At 42.5% G+C, this 16,440-nt stretch overlaps 1 protein-coding gene across 10 annotated transcripts in view; it reads left to right on the forward strand.

Annotated features, from left to right (window-relative positions):
- Nucleotides 1–16,440, forward strand: part of EPB41 (erythrocyte membrane protein band 4.1) — a 203,282-nt gene that overhangs the window by 17,399 nt on the left and 169,443 nt on the right. For 3 of the 10 annotated variants that reach the window (XM_065884402.1, XM_065884409.1, XM_065884465.1), the window contains exon 1: nt 2,722–2,956. The exons of the other annotated variants lie outside the window; for them this stretch is intronic. The gene's annotated coding sequence lies outside the window, so the exon portion shown is untranslated. Of the gene's footprint in view, nt 1–2,721; nt 2,957–16,440 lie in introns of those variants that run through there. 10 annotated transcript variants of the gene reach the window in all.

Here is a 16,440-nt window from a genome sequence, read left to right on the forward strand (position 1 = left end):
CAGGCTAAGAATGAAAAGCCAGGACTGGATTTGAAACCTTTAAGATTCTAAAGCCTGTGTCAACAGTTTTGGTGTGGTGTTGCACGGCACTCTGCATTTGAGTGGTTTACATCTGCCTTATGTCTGGCTGTTTTCTGCTAGCCTAAGATCCCCACTTTTTTTTCAGGGTGATGATTATTAAATACTACACACTCCAATGAAGCCTCTTTAAGTACAGTGTGTCATTGCCTAGCACTTCATGGCATAGAGAATCTTGGTTTTCATGAATCTGTATTTGCTGGAAAACACAGAGATGGTAGTGGTGGTAGCTGTCTTGTGATTGATCTTCAGGATTTATCTTTCATGGCACCAGATTTCCAGGTCTGATAGGTGAAGGAAGCCTCTGAGGCACAGAGGTGGTAGAGCTAGAGCTCCCGAACCTGAGGACCTGAGGCAGGGGACCAGAATATTCGAGAACAGATGCTTCACCCCTAGTACACAGAATGACCTGGGCCAAGTCACCTGACCTAACTAAGCCTCAGCTTCCTTATATATAACATGGGGATAACTCATTCACTCGTTCAGCAAATACTTATTGAGTGTGCACTGTTTTGGGAGATGAGCAAGAGGACGAAGTCCCTGCCCTCCTGGAGCTTGCAGTCTAGTGAGTCTAAACTGAAGCAATTTATTGAGAGGGACAAATAAGTAAATATATAGTAGAAAGTCAGGTAGAAGTGCCATGAAACAAAATTAAAGCAGGGCAAGGGTGTGTAAGTGGAGGCTGTTTCAGATAGGGTAGTCAGGTGGTCCTCAAGGGTCTCTTATGATGTTTCAAACAGATAACCATGTAATATGCTCAGCTCGGTGCAGGCAATTGAGTGCTTACCAAATATATTATGATATCAGCGAGCCCCACACCTCTCAGTCCATATTTTAGTCTCCAGATAGCAGTAGTAATTAACACTTAGGTAGATCTTACTGCGAGCTAGGCACTGTTCTAAGCCCTTTACATATATATATATATATATTTTTTAATTAATTAATTAATTTTTGGCTGCATTGGGTCTTCGTTGCTGCCGTGGGCTTTTCTCTAGCTGTGGCGAGCGGGGGCTACTCTTTATCGTGGTGTGCGGGTTTCTCATTGTGGTGGCTTCTCTTGTTGTGGAGCATGGGCTCTAGGTATGCAGGCTTCAGTAGTTGTGGCTCATGGGCTCAGTAGTTGTGGCTCATGGGCTCTAGAGAGCAGGCTCAGTAGTTGTGGCACACGGGCTTAGTTGCTCCGCGGCATGTGGGAATCTTCCTGGACCAGGGCTCGAACCCGTGTCCCCTGCATTGCCAGGCAGATTCTTTTTTTTGCGGTACGTGGGTCTCTCACTGTTGTGGCCTCTCCCGTTGCGGAGCACAGGCTCCGGATGCGCAGGCTCAGCGGCCATGGCTCACAGGCCCAGCCGCTCCGCGGCGTGTGGGATCTTCCCGGACCAGGGCACGAACCCATGTCCCCTGCATCGGCAGGCGGACTCTCAACCACTGTGCCACCAGGGAAGCCCCAGGCAGATTCTTAACCACTGCGCCACTAGGGAAGTCCCAGCCCTTTACCTATTTTAACTCATTTAATTTTTACAATAACTCTTATGAGGTAGGAATTGTTATTATCCCCTTTTATGGGTCGGAAACAAGCACAGAGTAGGGCAAACAATTAGGGAGACAGAATTGAACTCAGGTAGTCTGTTTCTAGAGGCTGAGCTGAGTTGTGAGGGGGCTGTGATTAGATACGAGGAGATGGTCTAGCTGTCATATACAGGCTCCGATGTCAGATTGCCTGGCTTCTTATCGTGGCAGGTCTAAGCCTCTCTGCTTGGGTTTCTTCATCTGGAAAATGGGAATACCAGAATTATCTTACCTTATAGGGACCATGCTTAAAACAGAGCCTTCTTTCTGCTCGCCTGTTCAGACACCAGCCTGGCAGGGAGTGTGAAGGTCCAAGGGGCCTCTGAAACTAATGAAAGGAAATAACAGCACATCAGGCAATTGTCAGAGCAACCCTAAGTTCAGCTGGAGACCAGACTTCCGAAGCTAAGTTTTCATGATTTGAGGCAGCCAGGGCAGAATTAGGAGACCCGTAAATGCAGAAGACAGCTGAAATCTTGGCGTGGCCACAACACTCAGCATCCATTTCAGGCCTTACACAGCTGCCCGGAGAGGTGAAGTCTCATCGAATGTCAGTGTTGGAATGGCGCCTAGAGACGCCAAGTTAGTAGATGGGGAAACTGAGGCCCAGAAAAGCTGAATGACTTACCCAAGGTCACTAGGTCCATTTGGGGGACAGTCAGCGTGGGTAGTTTGGGAGCAACTTCCAAATCTCAGACCCTTACCTGGCCCTCCTTGGGGTGGGTGGGGTGGGAAAGGTCGTCACCTTCGTCCAGGGCACTGGCTACGTTCCCCACGTGGGTACCTCAGGGGCCGGGAAAGCACGGACTCTAGAGCGGGTTCGACCTGCGCCTGCGCACACGCGGCCAGCCCCCTAGCCTTTTCCCCTCTTTTTCCTTCCCCTCCCTGCTACTTACCGGCCTAGGGGAGGGGGGGAAATGAGAGGAGCCAGAACTTGGCCTCAGCCAATAGGCTGGCGGGCCGCGGGCCCGGCCCACTACTTCCCTGCGGCGCCACCCAATAGAAATTTACTACAATGTTGTGGCGAATAGAGGGGGAGGGCGCGCGGGGCGGGCTGGCTAAGGGCCGGGCGGGCCTCGCTTCGCTGAGTGAAGGCGGGAGGGCGCGCGCTGGGGCCGCCTGCTCGCTCCCTCACTCGCTCGCTCCCTCCCTCCGCCGGTGGGTTAGTCAGTCAGTCAGTCCGCCCGCCAGCAGCCCGCGGGCCAGCGAGCCGCAGAGGGCCGAGCCTCGGACGCCGGCGCCTCCTTCTGCCATTGTTCGTCTGGCGGCTGCAGAGGCGGGCACGGGAGCCCGGGCCCCGGAGCCAGCGGTGAGGCTAGGCGGCGGCGGCGCGCGAGCGGAGCTGGGGTGGGGGGCTCGGAGCTGTCCCCGAGGGGACGGTCCTGGAGGCCGCGGCGGCGCCGAAGCCTCTTTGTCTCCAGCCCCCCGCAGGCCCGGGCCGGGGGCGCGCGCTCCACGGCCTCCGCACGCCCTCGGCACGCCGGTGGCCGAGGGGCTGGAGCCGGGGACGCGGCCGGCCTGTGGGGAAAGAGGCGGGGGTGGCGCTGGGGGAGCGTTTAAAAGTTAAGCTCAGGGTGCATTTTTGACGAGGGGAAATCGGTGCCGTCTGGTCTGTCAGTCATTGTACAGTGGGCAGGAGCCCTGGAAGGAAACCAGATGGGGGCGAGTTGCAGGTTTCGGGCGGCGAAGGTGTGGGGTGCAGCCGCAGAGAGGTTTCTCGGTGAAGAGGTAGCTGGGCGGTCTGGAGAAGTCAGGCACAATGTGAGGGGTGGAGGGAGTCCTGCAAGGACTTTAAGGCCTTCCCGCCATAGACACCCACATCATTAAGAAAAATTCCCCAAACCCGAGGGCTCTATGTTCTCCTGCTGAGTCTTCCCGGGTCCCAGGGACCAAAGGGTTAAATCGATTCTCTCAGCGTCGTGACCTCCTTTTTCAGTTCGCGCATCTGTCAGCTTGGACGTATTTCCTCCTGCTTGCTGGGCTGCCTTTACCTGTGGAGAGGCTGGATCTAGACTCGCCCTCCGAGATGCATCCCCAGGCTGTTAGTCCTGGTGGGGGTTTGCCAAAAGAGGTTTTTTCTTCCCAGAAACGGGCATTCTCTTGAGAGAGAAAGTGATCTCACGTGAAACAAATTGCTGACGGATAGGTTTCTGGCCACATGAGAGCGACTGTCATCCTGTTGTTTCTCTAACTGTACCCAACCATAAATGCCTAGTCTGTGGAGACTTGTCGTTTTTTGGCATGTATTGCTGATTAGGAGTTAGTTTTTTTTTTTTTTTTTTTTTAAAGAGATGCCGAGCTTTTTTTAGTAGTCTGGGTGATTTCACAGCTGCTATTCTGTTCTTTCTGTTTTTAGGGAAGGTTGCAAGAAATGGTTATGTCTCTGTCTTGGATATTATTATAGTGAATTTATACTCTCTTGAGGATATATACTGTACCCAGTGCTGTTGCTCATTATTGTTTTCTATATCTCAGTCTTGGCAGTATTTTTTTACCGTTGAAATCAAATATATTTATATATATGCTATATATATTATAAATATCTTTATATAATTCTTATCATCTCAATTTTGTGTAGCATTAACTCTTACTTTTTGTGGAAACTTGATGTACTCTTCATTTTCCTTTTCTGTAAGTTGGAAACATAATAAGTTCTTTGCCAGCCGACCAATTTTGGTTTTATAAAATAGTTTCTTGGGGTGTTATTAATATAATCCATATGGAGTACATAGCAGAATATATGGCACACAGTAAGCACTCAATAAATGACAGATTAAAACAAGTTGATATAATGCCTGAACATCAGATTGCCTTGGTATCAAGGTGCTAATTCAGACTGCCTTCTACAGGAAGGTTATGATTAAGGTAAAGATAGGTGTTATTCATATCCCTGGGGAAACCGAAGTGCGGTATATCTTTGCCACTATTAAAAGTGAACTTACCTGCAGCAGCATGCTAACCTTCTGATTCCTCTTTCTTCTGGTAACAAAACTACACTTTTTTTCCTTGTATAATTGAATTCAGGCTTACAAATAAATGATTTTGATCTTTAGGCCTCACCGAAATTCTTCCAACATTTATACCAGTGTTTTATAACCAAATATTAGGTAAGTCCTTGCACAATGTGGTCCCAATCTACCTTTCTACCTTTATTCTCTTTATTACTTGTATTTTCCAACCAAAAAGAACTGCTCAGTAATAACCCATGCTTTCCTATCTCTGTACCTTTGGCCATGAGATTCCAGCTACGCTTGTCATATATATTCCTTCTGATAGTTTTGAGTTCTCTTAAAAATGTCCCATATTAGTAATTTGAAGTGTGGAGAAAATTTCCCTATGTGAAAGGAACTTGATGGAATTTTTTGTTTTGTTCTGAGTTTTCTTTGAGCTTCATTAATATGGCCAGCCAGTTGAATTTTTTTTTTTTTTGCGGTACGCGGGCCTCTCACTGTTGTGGCCTCTCCCGTTGCGGAGCACAGGCTCCGGACGCGCAGGCTCAGCGGCCATGGCTCACGGGCCCAGCCGCTCCGCGGCATGTGGGATCTTCCCGGACCGGGGCACGAACCCGTGTCCCCTGCATCGGCAGGTGGACTCTCAACCACTGCGCCACCAGGGAAGCCCCAGCCAGTGGATTTTAACTGGTGTTTGTTAAAAGGATTTAGGTCCTAAGTGCCCCATCAATGTGTGTAGCCCTTAGTGGTAGATGATGGCTGATGGTAGATTAAGAAAACCGCTTAGGCTTCCATTCTACTCAGAGCTAAGAACTCTACCAGTTGACAGGTTTAACACTTGGAAACTCTGGCTGTCAACAAATAGACTAAACTAATAGAAGAAAGTTTTACATTTTAGGTGGATTTCTGCTTGCTTTCTACATCTCTTTCTTGGTGGTCTAAGGGTCAGCGTGTCCTTAATGTTGGTTAAACACTCAAATCATATTTATTGTATCCAAGTATTAGATATGGTAAACAAGCCTATGTGTTATTTAATTTTATTTTTTGGCCGCGCCTCAAGGCATGTGGGATCTTAGTTCCCTGACCAGGGATTGAACCGGTGACCCCTGCATTGGAAGCTCAGCAGCTTAACTACTGGACCACCAGGGAACCCCCAAGCCTATGTTTTAAAGTAGGCTCATCCTCAATATAATATATAAAATAGCGTGATGTGATACTTTATATAATAGTAAGAGAATAGTACACAAATCTTTCTCTTTTCGTTTTAAAAGTACTTGTATCCTTTCTTTTTCTCTTAAGAAACATTTCTAAGCTAATATCTAAATTAACAAATGATTTTAAAATATTTCTGTCTCCTCTGAAAAAAAATGGTTGTGTCATTTTGTTGAGATATGACCTATGTATTTTTCCTGTTATTTTCTCTCTCTCTCTTTTTTTTTTTTTTTGCGGTACGCGGGCCTCTCACTGTTGCGGCCTCTCCCGTTGCGGAGCACAGGCTCCGGACGCGCAGGCCCAGCGGCCATGGCTCATGGGCCTAGCCGCTCCGCGGCATGTGGGATCTTCCCGGACCGGGGCACGAACCCGTGTCCCCTGCATCGGCAGGCGGACTCTCAACCACTGCGCCACCAGGGAAGCCCTGTTATTCTCTTTTGTCAGATTTGTGCCTCACATTTAAAATTCACCAGTGTGATGTTTTCTTGTATGCAGCTTGAGTTTAAAATTTTTGGAAACTACAAAGCCAGCCTTCCATTTTATTCCTTAGTTTATGGTCTTAATTTTAAACAGATTCATTTTATGGGAGGTAGTGTGCTTAGAGTGCTATTTGGTTTCCTTCCTCCTGCTCCTAAGAAGGCTTCAGAGTTAAGCTTGTCAGAAGCGTTGCCTAAAAGTCACAGGATTCTTGAATTCTCTGCAGGTACTTTGGTATGCTTATCAGTAGATTGTGATTTAAAATGTGCAGTCTGTGATTTGTGATGTGAGTTACAGGGCTTGCTTATATTGTTTTCTGAATGTCCAAATCTAATTTAATATTGGTGATCTGATTTTATAACTTTAGAATATCAGTGGCTATCAGGGGCTAAATGTGGTTCTGAAATCAATAGGAGTGTATATTTAGATCACAGTCTGCTTCCTTGTTATCTAAGAAGCAGGTCAGTGCAGGTGCTGCCAGTGTACTTTTCCAAGAGTCTCATCAGATTCGTGATTGGTCACATGTATATTCAAATGCAGATTCATTGCTACCTCTAAAGGACTTATTTTTTCCCCAACTGCTTGAGCATAGAATCACCTTATTTTATTTGTGGGCTAAACAATAATAATTCTAACATCTTTTTTCTTATGAACAACTTTGCTTTTTTTCTGTGAATAAAGGCCCCAAAGATTAAACTTTTAAAAACTATTAAGAGAGGCCTCTGAATTGATCAGTTACAGGTCTTATTTATGCAGAGTATCTAGAATTATTGGAAGGTAGTTGATTCATTGCATTTGTAATAGCTTTTAGTTAGAAAAGAGCCAGATTCCAAATATATATGTCAGTTTTTGTTGTTTATTTAAGTTTGTTGGTATGCCACTGGTAGCTTACTTTGTGTCCTTTTTATGAGCGGGTTCATGGTGTGCTCAGTAAAATGTGGTGTAACGAATACTCTGGTGTACACACTGGGTTAGATTAGTATTTATTTATTTATTTTTAAAATAAATTTATTTAAGTAATTTATCTTTTGGCTGCATTGGGTCTTCGTTGCTGCGCGCGGGCCTTCTCTAGTTGCAGCGAGCGGGGGCTACTCTTCGTTGTGGTGCACGGGCTTCTCATTGCGGTGGCTTCTCTTATTGCAGAGCACGGGCTCTAGGTGCATGGGCTAATTCTAGATTATAGTTAACCCTTAATGCAGGGGTTAGGGGTGCTGACCTTCCGTGCAGTTGAACTTGTGTAACTTATAGTTGGCCCTTCATATATGTGGTTCTTCCATGTATGTGGTTCTGCCTCTGAGGATTCAACCAACCTTGGATGGTGTAGTACGGTAGTGTTTACTATTGAAAAAAATCTGTGTATAAGTGAACCTGCGCAGTTCAAACCCCTGTTATTCAAGGGTCAACTGTGCGGTGGAAGCCTGGAGTCCTCACCAATGGACTGCCAGGGAAGTCCCCAGAAGACTTTTTTAGACATTTTCTCCTAATCATCCTTTCCCTCCATGAAGATTTTATTTTTTTTCCTAATATTTATTTATTTTTTGGGGGTCAACTGTATTATCTAATAATATTATCTATTAATAGGGACAGGAATACATCAGTTTCTTTTTGGAAATAGGTGGAAATAATAAGATAAAATAAAATAGGGTATAATATATACTCCTGTAGTTAATTGTGATTTATAAATGTGATCTGCCTGCTCCTGGTTTCTACCATCCTCTATAAAAATCCAGATAAACTTTTTGGTAGGCCCTTTATATGGCTGAATTGTAACACTGGACCCAACATAGACTGAGGTTTAGTTACTTTCTATATTAATATTCACTCAGACACTTTAATATTATATTTTGATAGCATTAAACCATTATAAAGTTACTGAGTGAGCAACTCTGTGATTTAACAACATTAAAGCATGGGATTATTTTGAATGGGTTAAATTTCAGCCTGTGACCCACAACAAGTGTAACAGAAATGTATACTTTTGGTAATTTATGAATATGTAGTAGTATGCCAAGGTTCAGTTGTGATTGCTATTTAACTATTCGTTAATGCTTGCATAAATTCAGTAACCCTATTAGAATCATTTTAACACAATGGGATCTTAACAGTATATCTTTGAGTACATCATCTTACAAAGAAATGCTATTTTAATTTATATGTCAAGCATGTTTTTTTTTAAAGACTTCTTTAAAAAATTTTTTTATTTTTTTCAAATTTATTTATTTAATTTATTTATTTTTGGCTGCGCCGGGCTTTCGTCGCTGCACGCAGGCCCTCCCTAGTTGCGGCGAGTGGGAGCTACTCTTTGTTGCGATGCGTGGACCTCTCACCGCCGCGGCCTCTCTTATTGCGGATCACAGGCTCTAGGCACGCGGGCCCCAGCAGCTGTGGCGTGCAGGCTCAGCAGTTGTGGCTCGTGGGCTCCAGAGTGCAGGCTCAGCTGTTGTGGCACACGGCTTATTTACTCCCTGGCATGTGGGATCTTCCTGGACCAGGGATCAAACCCGTGTCCCCTACATTGGCAGGCGGACTCCCAACCACTGTGCCACCAGGGAAGCCCAGGCATGTATTTCAATTAACCAGTTTGAAATTCTACGTATATTCAAGTGAAAAGTGTTTCACCTTGATAATACACTTGGTACAGATTTTTGAAATTCATTTACACTACTGGTTTTGACCATATGGACACAGGCAGACCTGTCAAGAGCTTCAAGGATTTAAGCCCTCAAATTTTACCTGCCAGCCATTTCATCATGCAGTAGGGACACATGGAAGACAGTTTAAAGTGAAGGCTCTTTTTTTTATTGCTGCCACCCACTTGCACTTTCTTGCCCTTTTATTGTTTTTAATGATTCAGAAAATCGACACTGTTGCTAACTTACTACCTGCAATGTTCTGCGAATCTTGATGGTATTATATAATTATATAAGCCGTTTGCGTGGTGTCATATGATGTTGTATATATGTCCTCCCACACATGTGTCTTTAGAGTAATTTCTTTCCATCTGGTGTTGGAAATGAGCTCTTTGTGAGGTTATTTTTAAATCTTCAAGCTTTCTGGCATCCTCAACACTTGAAATAACACAATTGATTTTGAAGGCAAGAAAACCCACATAGTATATATTTAGTGGGGTTTTTTTTCCAGTGAAAATGTGAATAGTATTTTATTTAAAAAATCATATCCTGTGTTCCAAATAGGCAAAACATGTGCTTTATGTTTATTGTTTCCAGATAATTTTGTTAGTGGGAAATAATCAGTCAGTTGTTGCCAAGTAGATAAAGTAAAGGAGAAATAGTTAAGGGAAAGGATGCCAAGAATAAGAGAACTGTTGGAAGAAAGATGTTTCAGAGATATTTTATTCTCTGAAGGTTTATTGGAATCCTCATCTGAACTCTTGCAGCATTTATTTGTTTCATACCAAGTTTGTCACGTGTTGCTTTATATTGCACATGAAACTGGTGTTTCCCAATAAGGTTGTCAGCTTCTGGAGGGCAGAGGGTCAATATCGTGTCTTTCATTGTCCTCCCCATCCTCCCAAACACAGATATTGCTTACTACAGTAGCTAGATATGTAACATAGACATGTAGAATTGTAGTGAGAATGTGAATTCCAGGATAATTAAGGTTAAAATCTGGTTATAATTCTGACTGCTTCTGATTGCCTCTGTGTGTGTGTATCATATTTTCTTGGAAAGTAAGTTGCAGATATCATGACAATCTACTCCTAAAATACTTCAGTATCTCCTAAGGATAAAGAGATTATTCTACGTTAGTCACAATACCATTATCATACATAAGAAAATTAACAATATTTACATAATAACAACGAATATCCAGTCTATATTTTAAAAAGATTGATGTCATCTACTCAGAAAGATTCATCCAATAATTTCTTTTCTTCAGATGCTATTTTTGTTGACTTCTCTTTGCTAGTTGTATTATCTCTAATATGACTGTTAGTGAACACTGGTTAGCAGGAAATGTTTAATAGTTAATGTACTCCCTTTGGTGTTTCATAAGATTGAAAAGACTAGCATTGGGGTGAATGATTGCATAATGATCAGAGCATCATATTTAAATAAATATCTTAAAGAATATATCAGGTTTCCAAAGGGCATCGTGTTTTTGTTTTGTTTTTAGATTTTTATTATGTGTACTGTGGTAGGCAGCCTTTAAGATGGCTCCAGTGATTCCTGCCTCATGGTTTTCATGCCTTTGTGTAATCCCTTCCCTTTGAGTGTGCCCTGGACCCAGTGACTTCTTTTTTTTTAAAAATAAATTTATTTATTTATTTATTTTTGGCTGCCTTGGGTCTTCGTTGCTGCGCGCAGGCTTTCTCTAGTTGCGGCGAGTGGGGGTTACTCTTCGTTGCGGTGCGCAGGCTTCTCACTGCGGTGGCTTCTCTTGTTGCGGAGCACGGGCTCTAGGCTCGCGGGCTTCAGTAGTTGTGGCACGTGGGCTCAGTAGTTGTGGCTCACGGGCTCTAGAGCGCAGGCTCATTAGTTGTGGTGCATGGGCCTAGTTGCTCCGCGGCATGAGGGATCTTCCCGGACCAGGGATTTGAACCCGTGTCCCCTGAATTGGCAGGCGGATTCTTAACCACTGTGCCACCAGGGAGGTCCACCAGTGACTTAACTTCTAATGAATAGAATACAGCGCAAGTGGTGGGATGTCACTTCCAAGATTGGGTTACAAAAGGCTGTGGTTTCTGTCTTGGGCACTCTCATCTTGGGTACTCTCTGGCCCTCTTCCTGTCACTTGGATAACCAGCTGCTATAACCTAGGAACATTCAGGCAGTCTATGGAGAGGCCCACGTGGTGAGAAACCAAGTCTGTTAGTAACTACTATGAAAGTGAGCTTGGACGCAGATTCTTCAGGCAGAGTTGAGCTTTGAGAGGAGTGTAAACTTGGTTGACAACTTGACTGCAACTTCATGAGAGACCTTGAGCTAAAGGCACCGAGCTAAGCCATGCTTGAATTCTTGACCCACAGAAACTGAGATAATAAATGTTTGTTGTTTTAAGCCACCAAGTTTTGGAGGTAATTTGTTGTATGACAATAGACAACTAATACACCTACCATTTATTAATTTAATAAATATTTATTGATCATCTACTATTCACCAGGTCCTGTCCTAAGTGCTTTGGGACATAACAGTGAAAAAAGTAGATTAGAAATGTCTGTTCCTGTGGAGTTTACATTTTAGTGGGAGAGGACAAATAAAAATAATAAAGTATACAAATCAGGGATAAAATATATAAGATTTTAGTGAGGATCAGGGAAAGCAGGATAAGGGGACAAAGAGTGAGGGAAGTGGGGTGGATATTTTCAGTAGAGTGGTCAGAAACAACCTCTCTGGTAAGGTGACTTTTGAGCAGAGTCCTGAATGGTATCTGGAGAAGAGCATTCCAGGCGGAACAACATGTGCAAAGGTTAAGCGTGTTTGGTGTGTTTGAGAAACATTGAGTAAGCCAGCATTGCAGGGTCAAGATGATCTACGGGGAAATGTTAGGAGTTGAGTTCAGAGAGGTTACAGGCGGGAGGAGCAGTTCACGTGGTGCCTTGTTGGCTATGCTATAGACTTTGCATTTTTTTTCTGAGATGGGAATTCTTGAGAGGATTTTAGCAGAGGTATGGCATGATCATTTAATTAATACATACTAATTGATTATCCACAATGAGCAGGACCTTGTGCGTATATGTGGTCACAAAAATGTAGAAGACATGACCCCTGTCCTAAGGAAGTTTAGTGATCTAGTATTAGAAATCACTGGGCATGCACCAAAAACTTAGGAATAGAGGTGCCGTGTTGGAAGGGCATATAGTTATAGGAAGAGCACAGAGTATGACCTGGGTTAAAATTCTGGCTCTTCTACTTGGTTTAACACATTTCAGCCACAATTTACTGGGTGGTATTATATACCTGGTAAAATAGTAATGCTACTGTTTATTGATGACTTATTATGAGCCACAGTCTGGGCTGTGTGCTTTGTAGGGATGACATAGGTGTTGAAGAGAGTGAGCTCCAGGGCTAGAATGCCTGGTTTTAAATTCTCGTTATGTCACTCTTTAGTTGGTGGTGACCTTGGACAAATTACTTCTGTACCTCAATTTACTCATTGTGTAACATGTGGATAATAAAAAATACTTAGCTTTTAAGGTTGTTATAATGAAAAATGAGTTAATATATGCAAGGTATTTAGAACAGTGTCTGACACCAGATAAATGTTAGCCGTTATTTTTACATTTAAGCCTCACCACAACCCTATGAAGTAGGTGTGAGTCATCCCATTTTACATTTTAAATAGCAGGTTAAAAATTAAGTAACTTGTCCAAAGTTGTACAACTAGCAAGTGAAAATTGGCCTCAAAGCCGAATTCTTTACTGCTACACCTTTACAACTGTGAACATGTTACAACCGTGAACCGTTACAACCGTGAACATGTTAGGAAGGAGAGATGCAGGCCTTCTGTCAGAGATAATGATTTCTTAATGATTGTGATCTTGTGAAAGTACTTTTCTGTGCCTCAGTTTTCTATAAAATCAGGATGATACCCACATTACACAGAATACATAGTAATAACAAGTAAAAACAAACCTTGCAGTGTGCCCACCATCCACAGATAATCAGCAAATGTTAGTTCCCTTTTACCTATGATAAAATATGACCTCGTGAAAATGGGGACAAATAATCTTTGGTTAAGGAGAAGAATTTTTATATCTTGACCCATACCTTTTTTCTACTTAAATTGGGCATCTGTGTTTCTATATTATTATTATGTATAAATAAATATAGCTGTATAGAAGTGTATATGGTTTTGTCTGCCTTTGGATTTGATTCAGACTTACACTGTAACATTTTAAAGCCTGTGTGTCAGTATTCTAAAGACCTGTTTCATAGCAGCTCTGGCTTCAGAGCTTCATTTCCGGGTTGGTAGGACACGATCATGTGGTTGATGTCCCAATTGTTGCTTTTATCTTTTTCGGCAGATGTGAAAGTAAACATACAAGGTTGAAAAACAGGAAGGGGTTTGGCTGCTGTTCGTTGGGAGGGTATTTTTGCAGGGGAATTTGTACATAAGCCACCTGAAATCTGAAGTGCCTTGACTCTTCCTGACATTTTAGCAGATACAAAAAGATACTATACCTTATTGTCATAGAGTAAATAAAAAAGCAAATGATTTTGCAGTTTAATGAATTTGTGAATTTGCATATATTTCTGTGTTGAAACATGTTGGAGAAGTGAGATAGTGTGTTCCTTTTTTTGTTTGAAACAGAGAACTGATGTGTGACCTCATAATCACCCCCATTCTGGGTTCTTTCTACCTGGGGAATACTTTCTCAATAAGGAAATGTAGAGCTTTTTGTTATTTTTGGGTATCTGTATCATTACACTTGAACTTCAGAAGCCAAAACTTAAGACAGCATTTTTCTACTTGGCTCTTGTCTTTGTTTCTGAGGAAAGGGATGAACACATATGAAATGTTAGCTATATAGCAGGTACTGCTCTTCGTATATGCTAACTAAGTGCATATATTAAATTTAAATATTTCCATCTTTGACATTCAATCCACGAGTTGTTTTTATTGATTTGGAGAAATCCCTCCCTCTTTCCCTTCTCCTTCTCCTTCCCTTTCCTTCCCTCCCTCCCTTTCTTCCTTCCTACTCCTTCTTTTTTTTTTTTTTTTTTTTTTTTTTTCTTACTCCTTCTCTTAAATGATTCTCTCCCATACTTTTACTGAACAGTTTTCTATTAATAGTATTTGGAGGCAGTGTGATGTAGCAGTGAGTAACGGTATGGATTTTGGAATCAGATAGACCTGGGTTTACAGTAAGGTTGTTTTTGGCAGGAAGAAACTGCTTTCTATCTTAATAAGTAAAAGCCAGGATCCTCCAGAGTTGGCTTTAGGAGGAGATTCTGCACATGGAGTAGGATAATTGGAACTCCCAGCAAGGACTTTTGTTCCCAAAGATTCACCTTTCCCTGGGGGAATCCCTTGTTGACCTCAGGGAGTGTTGCCTTCCTTTAATTTTCTGTCCCAGGGGTGAGTCTTCTCTTAATACTCCTTTAGTACACAGCTGAGACCAGCCTGGAACATTTAGTACTTTACTAAAGGCTAGGAGATACAGAAGGGAAATAAGATGAGAGTTACTAGGATGCTTCTATATAATCTGGCTCACAAGATAAAACTCCTCTTTAATTGGTGGTCTTCTTTTGGGATGGCTCCCCTCTTAATTGCAACACACATGTCTGCCTTCCAGTGGCAGAAGCCATTTCCATTAACGCTTCTACCTGGGAGTGCCTACAGCATATACAGATTGCCCTAAACCCAGAGGAGAAGGCCAAGAAAAAAAAGAGGTTCTCTGTTTTGCCAGCCTTTGGTTATATTTGAGAGAGGAGCCACTTCTTGCTTGTGATCAACACCAGGTCTATACAACCTTTAAGGGAAACCACCGTTACTCATAGAATATCTAATTAGCATTCACAGAAAAAAACAAACAGAGGGGTTTGGGGGTAGAGGTGGGAGGGGGAGGCTTTCTTTTAACCATTTCCCCAGATTATATAATCTCTGATTATAACTCAGTAATTTGGCACAAAATAGCTCTCAATAAATATTCCCTCCCCATTTTTTTATTCTTAACCCCATTTGATACCTAAGGAGCTGTCCTTTAACTTGTTGAATTTTATCTCAGAGTTTTGCTTGAAGAGATCCTCGTCCTTAATCAGGTCCAAAGCTGGGCTGAGGACAGTGGTGATAAACATCACTCGGTGTGATCAAGATGGAACACCTGGTGCTCTGAGCAGTCTAAGTTTAAATGCTAAAAGAAGTGTCCTTTGTATCACAGACTATTAATTCCAGAAGGGGATATAGAACTTGGCTATTGCTACAAGGTTTCTGGCTTGTTTTAAGATAGAAAAAGTATAATAGAGTCAAAGACCTTTGGAGTCACAGACCTGGTTTAGAATCCTGGCTCTGATACTGTTTAGCTGTATGTATTTGGGCAAGTTACTTATCCTCCTTGTTTCTCAGTTTCTTTGTTTGTTAAATTTGTGTAACATTTGACATGACATTACTACCTTTTAGAACTGCTGAAAAGACTAGAAATAATATGTAATATGTTTAATGTAGTGCCAGCACACAGTGGACAATTAATGAATAGGAAATAATAATTATTATTATTTTAAATGACATTTCTTTAAAATCCATCTTCTCTGATTTATACATATTCTGACCTTGGCTTTTTTTTTTTGACAGCTTTATTGAGATATAATTAATTAACAATTTTCTCATTTAAAGTGTACAATTCAGTGTTTTCTAGTATGTGCAGGCCTCATCTCAATCTAATTTTAGAATATTTTTGTCCCCCCAGAAAGAACCCCCGTACCCATTAGCAGTCAATCCCTATTCCCCACCCTGCAATCCCAGCACTAGGCAACCACTAACTATCAATACTTCGTGTCTCTATAGATTTGCCTGTTCTGGATATTTCATATAAATGGAATCATTCAATATGTGGCCTTTTGTGATTGGCATCTTTCAATTAGCATTTTCAGGGTTTGTCCATGTGGTGGTGTATCAATAGCTCATACCTTTTTATTGCTGAGTAAGATTCCTTTATATGGCTATACTACATTTTATTTATCCATTCATCAGCTGATGGACATTTGGGTTGCTTTCACTTTTTGACTATTATGTTTTTGTTTTTGTTTTTTGTGGTACGCGGGCCTTTCACTGTTGTGGCCTCTCCAGTTGCGGAGCACAGGCTCCAGACGCGCAGGCCCAGCGGCCATGGCTCACGGGCCCAGCCGCTCCGCGGCATGTGGGATCTTCCTGGACCGGGGCACGAACCCGTGTCCCCTGCATTGGCAGGCGGACTCTCAACCACCGTGCCACCAGGGAAGCCCATTTTTTGACTATTATGAATAATGCTGCTGTGAACATTCACGCACAAGTTTTTGTGTGAACATATGTTTTCATTTTTCCTGAGTATGTACATAGGAGTGGAACTGCCAGGTCATATGGTAACTCTGTGTTAACATTTTGAGGAACTGTCATTGGCTGGTTTTAATCATGTTTTTCCTCTTTGATTGCATGGTGTTCTGTTTTCTGTCAGCCATCTTCACTGTTAGTTACCAACAGCTTACTGAATTAT

This window comes from Phocoena phocoena, chromosome 1, assembly GCF_963924675.1.
Source record: "Phocoena phocoena chromosome 1, mPhoPho1.1, whole genome shotgun sequence".
In the NCBI taxonomy this organism is placed as follows: domain Eukaryota; kingdom Metazoa; phylum Chordata; class Mammalia; order Artiodactyla; family Phocoenidae; genus Phocoena; species Phocoena phocoena.